Consider the following 13,510-nt stretch of genomic DNA (forward strand, 5'->3'; position numbering starts at 1 on the left):
TTTTCAAATAACTCATATCCTATGTTGCTAAAATCCTCCTGGGCCCATAGTTTTGCATCAGTGTATAAGATTTTGGCATGTTGTTTGGTTTCTGCAAGTCTGATTTTTTTATAAATATGTTATCAACTTCTTTCTCACGAACAGGGAAACTGAATAACCATTTTGATAATTAGTAGAAAAGATTACAATAGGTCTTTATAAAAGAATCCATAAAGTGGTGAGTATAGATAACTGTATTTTATGTTTGCGAATAATATAACACTTTCCTGAGATCTAAAACAATAAATTTAAAATAAAATATCAGCCTTAATTTAAAATTATTGCTTATTTATTCTTTTGCAAATGTATACATTTATGTCTTTTATGATTTAGGTGTGAGATGGAATATATGATTTCTAAAGCCCTTTAACTCTGGGTTGAAAGCCAAGTTCACATTGCATGAAATTTCTGTGAATTGCCCTGCGATGAACTTAGCACCTCAGTGCTTCTCTCTCAGTAAGCTTAGAATGCTGTATATAATCAGTCAATAAAGTTAACAATTTAATGTCCCTTCTCTTATTTCATAATGCTGTTTTATAAGCATTCATTACAACTCCTGTGTTCAGTAAAATTCCCTTGAATAAATAGATCCATGTTAGTTTAAAATTGGGAGGGGGCAAATGCATCTTCTAAAATATTAAATCTGACAAGATATCTAATATAGTTTAAAGACCAAACAGTCTGAAAGAAAGAATGAAAACAGAAGTATTTCAAGTTTAACAAAATAGCAAATCATTTTCCACATCTATCCAGGGATCAGAATCCTCTCCCAATACCAGTTATATCAGACCAAGCAGTAGGTATTTTGGAAAAATATATATATATGTAGGGGGAAATATAGAAATATACTTTCCCTTAAGATCATAACTCTATGGGTTTTTAAAGGGAAAAGTGTCAGGAAAAAGAATTTCCTGGAATCCTTGAGAACAGACTATTCAAAACTGCATACAGATGTATTATTTGGTTTAACTCACAATAATTCTCAAGTATGACTTCAAACTACTTTTTATTTCATATAATTTGGTTCAGGAGGATGTAAGTTTTGAATCTTCTATGGTTAGACTCTGTATTACTGCTAAAATAACAATATTTGCTTTATCTAAATTACTGTAGCCTAATGTAAATTGAGCAAGGAATTAATCACATAAGGAATTTTTTGACTCTTTTAAATTAAAAAGTAATCAAGACATCTCAGGACTTGGAATAAGAATACGTGCACGAGGCAGTATTGAAAATTTCAAGTGACACTGGATTTATGTTGAAATTAGGTCTGTTTTTCCTAGAACATTCAACACAATGTTTGATTATATGGAAAAAAAAATTGAGGCGAAAGCAAAAGATGACCTTAACTTAATAATGTATTAAAAGAATGACATTCAGTATTATGTTTTAGAATTCAGCCTTTTTATCTGGATAACAACATGAGCCATCCCATAGAAATCCCATGATTCATTTGCTGTCCATCAAATGCTCCAAGTCATAATCCTGAGACACTGATACAGTCCTTCTCTACCTTTGTTCCTGACAGTAAGCCAGAGAGTAGAGGCATCTCTGGGCAATTTGATGAAGTGGTGAAGTTGGTTTTCAATCGCCCTTTCTGTGTCACATTCCCTCTTAGAGATCAGATCGAGATTTTGCTCTTATCTTCTTCAATAAGTTCTCTCCCCATTAAAAATTCCCACTTCAAAGTCTCAGTCCCTTAGGATCCTTCTGGGAAACTGAGCTAAACTAATTAACTGGTTTTAATATGTGGTGGTTCCAAATGGTTTTATCTGGTACTCTTCCAAGATTACCTATCCATCATAATAAAGGTAGAATAAGTACCATGAGGTTTTTAGGTACGCTGGCAGGGCAAGTTAAAAGGTACTTGGGACAAGGGTTTTAAAGTTCATGAAATCAAAACAATAAAGAGGGCTACTCTACAAAGGAATTATACTTTTTCTGTACATGCTGAGCCTAGCACAAAGGTAAGATCTGCCAGTCTTCATCACTTCTTGCCTATTGATTTGATGCTCTTCCAATTCCTTATAAAGCAGCAATAGTACAGTTGGCTATGAGCAGATATCTTATAACTGCTGGACTTCAAGGGTGGAAATTCCTCCTGTACTAAATCATAATGTAAAACATTACCTTCTAAAGCTCATTAACAACTTCGTGCCCTCCTCCTGGCTTTGAACCCAATCCTGTAAGCAAAAGTTTCTGGCTTCTTGTTTTTCTTCTCTGAACACTTTAACTTTATTTTCCTCCACCTAACCAAGAGAAATTGGCTGGCTGGCCATTGTCCCCAGAGGTTTGCTAAAAAGTGAAGGATGAAAGAGAAAAAGATTTATTTTTAGACTTTTGTAAGCCTTTAATGAGGAAAAGGGAGTTTTAGACCATAACAGAGCTCCATATCCTGACAGCCATATCCATATGGCATCAAATCCTTGCTGCAAGCAGAATTCTAAAAAATACAATAAAGAATAGAAGAGATAGTCGTTTTTACTGTAATATTACTCTTCATTATTTTCTCAATGGAATTTAGAAGTAGCATATGAGGATAAAGCCACAATAAAAGATTTCATGGAAGCACTATAACTACTTTCAAGCCAAGTCAACTTCCACAATGACTAATATGTTTGCACTTCAAGACAAGGAAATGTGAGATGATCAAGTTGCCTTTTACTATAAAATGAGTTTTTTGGAAAATAAGGATTGATTCTCAGTCTGGAAAGTGCAAAGGAGAGAGCTCACAATTAAAAAATCATTCATTCATTGAATATTAATAGAACATCTACTTTGTACAATAAATATAATACTTGCCAAATGTTTACTATGAGTTTTAGATGCACTAATTCATTTGATACCCAAAATAACCCCCATGAAATCATCATGGGATCCGAGGAAATTATGTAACTGGTCATACTAGTTAACTGTTTGGGATCTACAGATGTATAGGACACGGATTTGGTCTTTAAGAATTTTCAGTTTGGGAGTGATCCCCATTTGAGGATTGTGGTCATTGATGATCAAGGTTATGCATATTGCTTATGCTATCCTCCACTCCTGACTCAGTAGTTGGAACTTAAAATATATTCAGAATCTATTCAGAGTAAGAGAGAAGTAATATTGTAACTCACTGTGAGAAGATTGTCAGGTACCTAAGAAAGGTATCTGTTTTGGTACAGTGTTTCTGTGTGGAGTTAAATGAAGATGACTAGGACTTTTTAGACCAATATATTTATTATCTTCAAGTTGTTTGTTAAAGTTATTTTTTAAATACCATCTATTTAAAGTGAACGGAATTCATTTCAAATGGTTTTGATGATATTGCTTTATTAAACATTTTTAGGTGACTTTGATTTTTTTAAGTTGCAGTTTTTACTTGAGCAATAGATCAAGGAATCAAATTATTTTGATTACAGGATGTAAAAAGATGGAAATCCAAATATCAAATGGTTGAAGGAGGTTTCAGAATAGAAAGAAATTAAAGAATGACTTAAAAATTATGAATCAAGTTTTTCCCCATTATTCTCCACCTTTAAAAATGTCTGATGACTTTTTTCTCTTATAGAATGAAATGAGATGTCTTAGTTTAGTATTCAAGCCTTTCTGTAATTTAATCCCATCAGTCAATACCCAATTCAAAAGCCACCTCTCCTATAAAGCCTTCGTAGATTCTCCAAGACATTTTTTTCTGCTCTCCTGGCATAGTTATTTCCATTGAAGTAATATATCTTTTATAATAGTTAATATAATACTCTTCCTTGTATTAGGACACTTTATCTTGTTTCTTTTTTATGTTTCTATGTGCAACAGCTATCACATAGAAATTGTCCAAGAAATGCTTGTTGAATAATGGCAATTTGGAAATGAATAGATGTAAAGCATTTTTAAGATGTGAGTTTATACAAATCTAACTATTAAGTATCTGTTCTAATGGTATATAGTGTTTAGATTACTCTAATAGAGATAATATATCTCCCAACCACTCTTACTGAGGGGTTTCTTTAGAAATTTTGAACTGAACTGACTTTAATTCAACATCCCTTTGTTTTTTATTTTCTGATAAATGTAGTAACAAGAAAAGAAATGGTCATTTGGCAGACCAAAGCATTAGGAAATATTATTAATAATGGACCAGAATAACCTACCAACTGGCCCATAAACCTCTGATTACTTGTAAAAATGTAGGCAAGCTTTAGTATAAACATCTGAATGAGGTTAAAGGAGAAAATCGTAGAAAAGATTCTTGGATAAGATCATTGCAGAAAGGAAATGACAGGAAGGAAGCTCTGCCGTGTCATTTCTCCTCTTGGCAAGTTCATGTTTAGAACAAGAGTGGTTTCTATAATAACGAATGGCACAGTTACTAACTATTGCACCCCTGCTGTGTGGCATGTCCTGTTTGATTCTGAACCACTGAAAAGCTTGGCCTCGAGGAAGATGTTATTAAGTTTCCATGAAAGATAACATGGGAAAAGGGTTTACTGAAACCAATTCTATGAATGGTCACGTCTTGTATCAAGGACTACTAAACTAAATACAGCTGCATTTAGCCAAGTTCAACATGTAATAATGTAAAGTTTCATTGATAGTTAAGAGAACAAAGAGAGAAAGTGTGAGAATGAGCTCTTGGATAACTTTTATATGATACCTAATACCAAAACATTCTCTTAACTTTTACCATAAGTTTCTTTTCCAATCAAAACACTACAACAGTTATTAAAATATAGAAATGACCTTATTTTGGCATTGCTTTTTCCCCATTCCTTTGGTTGATTTTCCACTCTGTGCCTCCATTTCTGCTTTCATAAAAGAAGGATATTATTTGGCAAACTACCTTGTAGCATTGAAATGAGGATCAAATAAAGGGGCATATAAGAAAATTCCTTGAAAAGTAACAAATTTTTAAAACACATAAATAATCATGTCAGTTACATTATAATTTATTATTCAAATATACTATCTTAAAATAGTATAAAGCAAGATATATAAGTAATTTCTAAGTTAGTCAATTATTCCTCATTTTTCCTAGAAATAACAGTACAAAGAAAGTAATACGTAATCATGTCCGCAACTCTTATGGATTAGAAACATGAGTCCTATCCTGAACCTAATTTATAAATCAGGCTATTTAAATATATGCTCAATTATTTGGAGAGGAACAAAAAAAGACTTTTTTCCATGGCCCCTTCATTTGGTTGGGATTCCCGTTATATAAGGGAGTTAATATGAAGCTTAGATTGGTTACAGAAAACTCACTCACGTGCATCTCTAAAGGGAATAATAGAGAGAGACAATATGAGATGAAGTTTTGATTTGCCAAAGGAAACTTCACCTTGACCTGAGGATAACATTGGCTCTGTTTGCACATTACCACCACTGGGTGCTGATTTATTTTTAAAGCTGGTAAACCACTTTACATTGTTTGAGGAAGAACAAAAGGAAACTCAATTACTTGGAATGATTAACTGCTTTATTTCGATTTGCTTTGTTTTTTAATTCCTTTAATTAGACACAGTTACACGAGATGAGTGAACCTGGCTTAAAAGGAAAGAACACCTAGTGTAATTGAGGGTTACTGGTAGGAGTCTCTCACCTCAGCGCGATCTGTGATTCAACACTGCGGGCACATGAACTCGTTGGGTCTGTGAAATAGAGAAAAAGCAAGACTATTACACTATAACGATAGACATGGAGAAAGACAAGATATTGTCTGAGAATTGTTTTCAATAAATAAATGGGGAAAAATAAAAAAAACAACACCATTGAAGATAAGGAGGAAGTGCCTTAAAAATTGGGGGGACGTCATGATCCTCCTTGTGTAGCTGCTTTTATGTTATTATATTTAATGCACTGGGAAAAAAGGTTGAATAATCTATTGCGAACGAAGAAATTTTTGATACTGTCTCTTTTCCATTAGGATGGATTTGTAGATTGTAGGGTTTTAATTCTTATTTCTGCTCTATAAATGAATGAATGTATAAAGGTTAGATAATATCTCTATTACCTAAGTGTTTTGAGCCCCTCCACTATAATACAAATACAGTTACAAGGTACTTTATTTACACAAAAGGAAATGTGTACATTAAAGAAAAGAAAAACAAACTTAGAGAACAGTGTGTTCTCTAAGACTTTTTTAATACTGAACCTCATAGTTCTGACTTTAGAATAACAGTTATCTTGTATCTAATTTAGCCTTCTTGGCTACAGTGAGGGTCATTCACAAAAATTGAAATGAATTTCAAGAATGATGCCCATATCTATCTTGATGATTTAGGGAAGCTGGCTTATCCTTCCTTTCATGCAAGATTATCTTTAATGCTTTCCAGGGAACCCAAGTGCATCCATGCAGTGGCTCCCTAAATCTTTTGCTTTATAAAATAACCAGCCAAAGTCCTTGGGTTGGGTTATGAGAGAGGCAGAGACATTAGGGTTCTCGAATGCACTAATTGATTTAACAGCAGTTTAAAACAATGTTGAGCATTGTCAGAGATGCTCCTTTGCGGTAGTAAATCAAGTTTCCCAAGATGGATTGCATGCTAACCGCATACTATCTAAAAATCTCAAGGGCTGTTTATTGTTCTGCAATTTATGATCGCCTTGTTAGAGGATTGCATATCAGCTTCCCTTGAGTCTAGAAAGAAACAGAGACAAATAGCATGCAAACTATATTGAACAATTCATTATATTATATTGTAGAATCCTAAGCACAGTGTGGAGATAACCCTTTTATGCATGCTGCCTTATTGAACAGTAATCACTCTGTAATGCTTTAGATATTTAAATCATATTTATAATAACACATATTAATGTAACATCCCTCATAAAGTTCTTGGGGCATTTTATGGGGTATATAAACCATGGAAAAATACGAAATTTTAAAATGCAGATATACCTACCCTGGGATCTTTGAGGCAACCTAATGAGGAATATATACAAAATCCCAGGCTGACAGTTTAACTATTTAAATAGCGTATAGAATAACTCAAACCCGTTTTAAGGTATTGCTGGTTACGAACTCATTCTTTATCTAAATATTTGGCCAGGCTGTGTAAGTGCTGAGTTTTAGTTAACTGTTATGGGTAGGAGGAAAGAGGGATTTAAAATATTTAGAGAATTTTTAATAAAAACTTTCAAATTCCCATGCCTAAAAATCAGTCACCAAAATATTCTGTAAAAGTACATTGTTAGAGCAGCGAGGTCAATTTTTTTAAAAAATTAAGGCATTTATCTTAATTTTTATGTTAATTAGCATAGCTTGTCTAAGAATAGTATAGTGCTGTGCATCTGTGTTTCTGATACATAATTTAATAATTAGTTGTTGACTGATTAATCTGTTTATCTCAGAGAAATGAAGTGAGGAGTCCTGGTGTTTCACAAGGATGCTTTATCCCTTTTACAATATGGGAGGCAGACCATAGGAGGTCTGCATTGATCTAGTTGCTTTACTTTAATTTTCCTCTTTTTTTTTTTAATGCAGCATTGCATTTATGCAGCATTGCTAGAAGAATTACTCTTCAGGCATGAAAGTTCATTTAGGAAGGACATCACTGTTTACATGTCCACACGTAGTGTATAACTATGAAAAAGTTTATCAAAATATCTTTGTACATGACAGTACTTAAGACTCTGGTCTTTTCAGCATTTTCTCATTCATAGTATTAAAAGCAGAAATAATATCAGTTAAAGAATATTCTATTCTCATTTATAGTTAGCCTGCTTTCATATGACTGTCACCTATAACATTTTATTTTCTACCACTTAGCATGTTCAAAAGTCACACGGAGGAGAAAAAAGTAAAAACAGAACTTTCCGATTCTGGGCCATCCATACTATTACTAGTTATGCGACCAAGTGCAGCCTTTCACTTTCCTTTATTTCTCTCAGTTTCATTCTATTGTGTAAACATTTTATTCAGAGACTAGGAACATATCAAGAATTCCAGGAAAGCAATAGAATAAATGCAGGATAACCAACTCCCAAGTTGTTCAGTAGTGTTCCAGGGTCAGAAACCTTTCTTTGCAAAACTCATCCGCAACATATTAATACAACTTAGAATATTTCATTATAGTGTGAATAAATGGTTTCCTTTTTGTTGGGAAAGAATGGAACCCAGCAGGAATCAGGTATTAACACTGACATCCCATTGTTTAGATATAATGAAAATTTTCTCAGTGATATCCTGCAGGCTGTCTTTTTTTGTGTTCTTAATTTTTAAGAAAGCTGTTAACTCCAGAAGTCTGCTCACTAGTATTGCCACACTCATTAAGTTGAGGTACATACACAGTTTATTTTATGAAAACAGGACTTTCAGGAAATACAACTAAGCTCTGGTCTAACTGTAAAAGAATAACTCTCCTTACAGTGAGTATCTCTGATGTTTGAACCAATACTGTCTAGACCACTTATCTCAAATTTTCTGAAGTTCTAAATTCAAGTCTTTGGAATCAAAGTATAAAATGACAGGAAAGATTAGAAATACTCCCCAAAGTCCTGCAACTTCAATAATCTCAATGCACTCTGACTCCCTTTGTTTTTTTATAGATTCCTAGAAATGACTAACTATTGCATGCATTGTGATTCAATTTGACAACTGTTTATTCATTAATGATCTGCTACATGTCAGGTTCTGTGCTAGGTGTTGGAAATTCGATAGTAAACCCAGATTCCCTGACTGCATGAGACTTTCAGTATGAACACTTTCAATTTGCACAAGTAATTTTATGTCTATTGGATTCAGTAGAATGACAATAGTAGGCTGACACATACTTTCTCATTGTTAACAATTAATCAAGTTTCCAATTAGACTTGAAATTGAAAGCACATCAAACATATTACTTGAATTAAAGGGAGTGACCTTTCATTAAGAACTTTTACTATGCACAAGTGTCAAGGGTACAAGCTTCCTTCCAATAGCTCTGAATAAGTCTCCCTGACCCATTTCAGGATCTCTGACATTTCCTCTGACAATGTTGGGGGAACATTTAAAGGTTCCCCCTTTAATGGTTCAACCCTTTTAAAGGTTCCCCCACCATCTGCTATAGATGCCACAATTGTCCATGGGAAATAAATTTAAAGACTTCTGATATAGGTTTTCATCTGATGCTCAGTTTGTGAATAGTGTCCTGAAGAAGCAATGCATGATAGGATATTCTTAGACTGATGATTGATATTGATTAACATGTCCTCCAAATCTCTCTCCACATTGCATCTCTATTGAAAGACCTTTATTCACCTTTAGACAATCCAGAGCCAGCATTCTTCCTTTATCACATGCACCTTTCAAAGGATTTTAATTCAGTTGTCTCTTTGTGAGACCAAATGCATCGAGTTTCAGCAAATATGCATCATTCGATGTGGTTCACATATCTCCCAGCATTCTGCTTACCCTCTTCTTCCGTCTGATCCAATTCAAATATCACACATTACGCTATTCCCTTAGGTGGAATGCCAATGGTGAAATTTTTAGATAAATAATCCCCCATATTGCCTTTAATTTTGTTCTATTGACATGGATTCTTTCCATAAACTTCTTAACATAATTTGACCTGGTAGTCACAGAAATTACAGTAATGGGTAAGAATGTAGGGTCTGGAATGAGAATCCCTATTCAAATCTGAACCACACAGATTTCTGTAGCTCTGAACCTGGTACATGGAACCAATTGGTTACCTTCTTTAAGCATCAGTTTCAATATATGTAAAACGGGTATATGGATATATGTACATATATACACTGTTATTCTAAGTAACTTGATTTCTTTCTTTGTGCTCTTGCTCTTCCATTGTCATAAATGGTTTGGACTAACAAAGAAGACGAGGAGCCTGAGATCTAGTTTGACTTTGCTATTTATCTTAGAAGCCGAAGAAAGTACCAGTACTCACCTCATATGCTTGTTAGAGAGAATTACATTAAATAAAGCAACACCCACATAGTGCCTGACATGCAAAAAAGCTCAATAACCATTAGCTATTTTTTTTTAAGACCAAGGATACTAAGTCTGGAAATATCTGATACCTAATTCAATTAAGACTTTTTTTTTGCTATGATTTTTTTCAAAATTAGAATCTTTTTTTTTCAGGGGAAGCCTAAAATGATGTAGAATGCAATGATGTGATGACTCCTTTGTGAAATAAATTTGTGGTTTATTTTCACACTAGGAAAATCCAACTGTGCTAAACTTTGGGCAGCTTAGCTCATTTCAAAGGTTATAACATAATGGTTATAAAAATCTCATTATCCCAAATGCATTCAAATCTGATCTATATATCTTAAAAATATCTACCTCTTTTTATAAGACTGAAAGAATTTTAGAAGCGCAGTTTCATTTTTTCTCATGAAATATTCCTTGAGTTTAAAATCAGGAGGATGGTCATTAGTCATATTTAGTTAGAAGGGGAAACTGAGGAATTGAGGATGTAAGCAAGTTGTAAAAGATAGCTCTGCTGTTAAATAGTAGAGTGAATATCTTTTTTTATAAAAAAATGTTTCCTGTTTCCTGTGATGTTTCAGAGAAATCATACATCTCCAATAAATCTTGAAAGATTAGCTTATGGGGGAAATGAGCAGAACATCCAGTAAAGAAATACAGTAATTGACATTGGTTAAAGCTTAAAGGAAATGAGACACAGGCTATCAAAACTAGAAAAATTAAATGACAGAAAAAGTGAATAAACAAGGGATATTAAAATATCACCAGCAAAAGAGAACACAGTGAGAAATGAGTGTGAAATTTATGACTTTGAAGTGGCCATGATAATAAATTTGTTTTTTTTTAAATGTATTTATTATAAAAGGAGAAATTGGGCTGGCAAGTCATGAAATCTTGCAAAAATTTATTTCAACCAAAAGTATGTTTGCAAAGTACACTTTTAGTTAAACATAGCTCAGCAAGCCCAGATAACAGGGATCCATGGATATTAAAGTAAATGGCAAGTGAACTTTCTCAACTTCGTACAATTATGTTGAGTATCTCATCTATTCACAGAGTGCATGAGAAACTGTCTTATTGGCTGATATTTCTATTTACAATCTTTCATAGTATTTAGGTATAAATACCTATTTAGATTTACCTATTGATAATCTGAACAAAAAGCCTGAAGTTTTAAATAACCCAGATCATACAATTATAGATAGTTAGGAAGCCACCACATAGGGATTTTGTTTATCCATAAAATGTCCTGTGCTAGTAGATTTAGTCTTTGCTCATTTTAGCATCCTACCTGGCAATTCCCTTAACTAACTTAATTTGTTACTTCAATCAAAAAAGCCAACTATTTTGTATAAAGACCTATGTGATATGCCTGTTAAAGTGGTGCATATATTTGAGGTTGCAAATCTGGAATAGAAGAATAGGAAAACTTGGTTTGTAACTTTGTTATGCCAATTTGAATGAGTCAGTACATTTCTCCCAGTCTTTGTCCCATCATCTATAAAATGTTCCATCAGTCAGGAGGAGAGAGGATGTGCTGTGGTGACAAAAAATCAATATAACTTAGTGATGTTTTCCTGGTAGTCTCACTGAAGACAGAGACTGATGGAGGTTGTATCCCCATGCTTCCATGATTGCCACAGCAGAAGGAAAAGAAAAGGGTATGGTGCTCTGGCAATTAAATGCTTTTGTCTGAAAGTGACATGCCACTTTTGTTCAGATTTCATTAGTTAAAGCAAGTCATATGACTTTGCCTAGCTTAAAAGGGATGGGCAAGCGCATTCCCACATATGCCTGTGATGAGAATTATTAGGTTATTTATAAATAGCCCTCCTGACTACACAATTGGGTATGGCTATACTCTGTTCTCTAGAATAAAAGGAATTACTTATTCGAAAATGTTCTGAATACAGTAAGTGCTTAATCAATGTCTATCTATTGTTTATATATTTAAATTTAAAAAACTGAATATTAAAAGAATGGTATCATATGAAATAGAATGTGTAAATATGTTTAATCACATTTTAAATTCAGATTTTATTATAATTTTCCAGCATTCATATTCACAAGGATTTGGAGATGCTTGAAACTGTCTATAAGTACAAAACAGCTTGGTTAAAAAAATTAAGGGCAAATATTTTATTAATTCAAAAAGTAATTTTTTTTAATTTTAAAAATTAAGGTCAAGTAAGAACTAAAGTGGAAAAACTTGAAAACTTTCCTCTCAAATTTGCCTGTATATGTGGACTTACCTTTTGACCTCTTCATGATTTACGTTTGTATCTGTGAAACAAATTAGAGAATAGAGGTAATTCAAGCAAAAGTAACTTTTTGCTTCATTTTCCTGCACACAAAATTACCTGGGTAAATACAGCAAAAATTAGTCAGAGACACTATGTTTAAAAAGAAAATGAGTTGCTTTACTTAGTTTGGAAGTCATCATATTCTTCCTGTTTCTGTGCCTTTAGTTTCCAGTGCAAAGAAAGTTCCAATCATGTAGCAAGAAAAACAACAGGGCATCTCATCCAGACAGTTCAACCCCTGCAGGAGGTGAAGAAAGCCAAAGAAACCTGGAGAAGACAGTTTCCACCCAGTCATTACTCCTCTGGCTCCATTAATGAAAAAATGTCCTAGCTGAACATGGAGAGAGCATATCAAAGCAAATTCCATGTATAATAAGACCTGTACACTGTGTTAGAAAGGTAATGCTATTTAGTGGAGAGCACATCTCTGCTCTCTAAATCTCTCTAACTAATCATCTCTGCTCTTTAAAACTCTCTAAATCTTTGTTTATTCCTCTGTACAAGAGGCAAAATAATACTTGCCCTACACATCTTGCAGGGTTTGGGAGGAAAAGAAAGGAAATAATGTATGTAAAAGTAATCTGCAATGGGAAAATAAAATAAATGTAAGATTATCTCTACCAGTATGCTCAGTCTTTGTTCATTTTCATTTTCTACACATATGGGGGATGATGTTGCCTCATGTGATGCAATCTTAAAATGAGGCACGATACTCAGGGAAATGGGTAGCCATATTCCAATTGCTTCCACTCAAGGAACTACAGGTTAATTCAAGTGAATTGGAGCTATACTATCAGAAAATAAACTGGATCTCTCAGCAAAGATGTATTGTCGGTAATTTGTAAATTTTTAGACTTGCATTTAGTAAAAATATTTGTGGTATATCTCACAATAGATTACAACCCATCATTGGAACAAGACTGTGGTAGAAAGACACTTTTGTAGTTTACTTAGAGAAATGCACTCTCCATTGTGGCATAAGGAGGTGGTATCTGCAGCATCCGTTTTTGACTCAACGAATGAAAAGCAACAGCAAATGCATGGCAATAGCGAAGCCAGCATCCCAAAAGGCAGCTTACACTGGCTCCTAAGGCAGTTTAGTGTTTGCCCAAGCATAAGAATCTGGCAGTTCTCATTCCAGGTTGAATAAATGATAGTGTGTTAAAGAAAGCAAGGATGTCAGATTGCAGGTATTATTGGAACTCGCACAAAGGACATCAGTCCTAAGAAGGGGGCAAATTATAGAGACATT

The 13,510-nt window shown here is 33.7% G+C and overlaps 1 long non-coding RNA gene across 1 annotated transcript in view; it reads left to right on the forward strand.

Annotated features, from left to right (window-relative positions):
• The window catches only part of LOC143691590 (uncharacterized), a 110,359-nt gene extending 97,516 nt beyond the window's left edge, over nt 1-12,843 (forward strand). The window contains exon 3 of the long non-coding RNA XR_013179586.1: nt 12,424-12,843. This is a non-coding gene — a long non-coding RNA (uncharacterized LOC143691590). The remainder of the gene's footprint in view (nt 1-12,423) is intronic.
• Nucleotides 12,844-13,510: the final 667 nt, after the last annotated feature.

The sequence above is a fragment of the Tamandua tetradactyla genome, chromosome 7 (genome assembly GCF_023851605.1).
Source record: "Tamandua tetradactyla isolate mTamTet1 chromosome 7, mTamTet1.pri, whole genome shotgun sequence".
Taxonomy (NCBI): domain Eukaryota; kingdom Metazoa; phylum Chordata; class Mammalia; order Pilosa; family Myrmecophagidae; genus Tamandua; species Tamandua tetradactyla.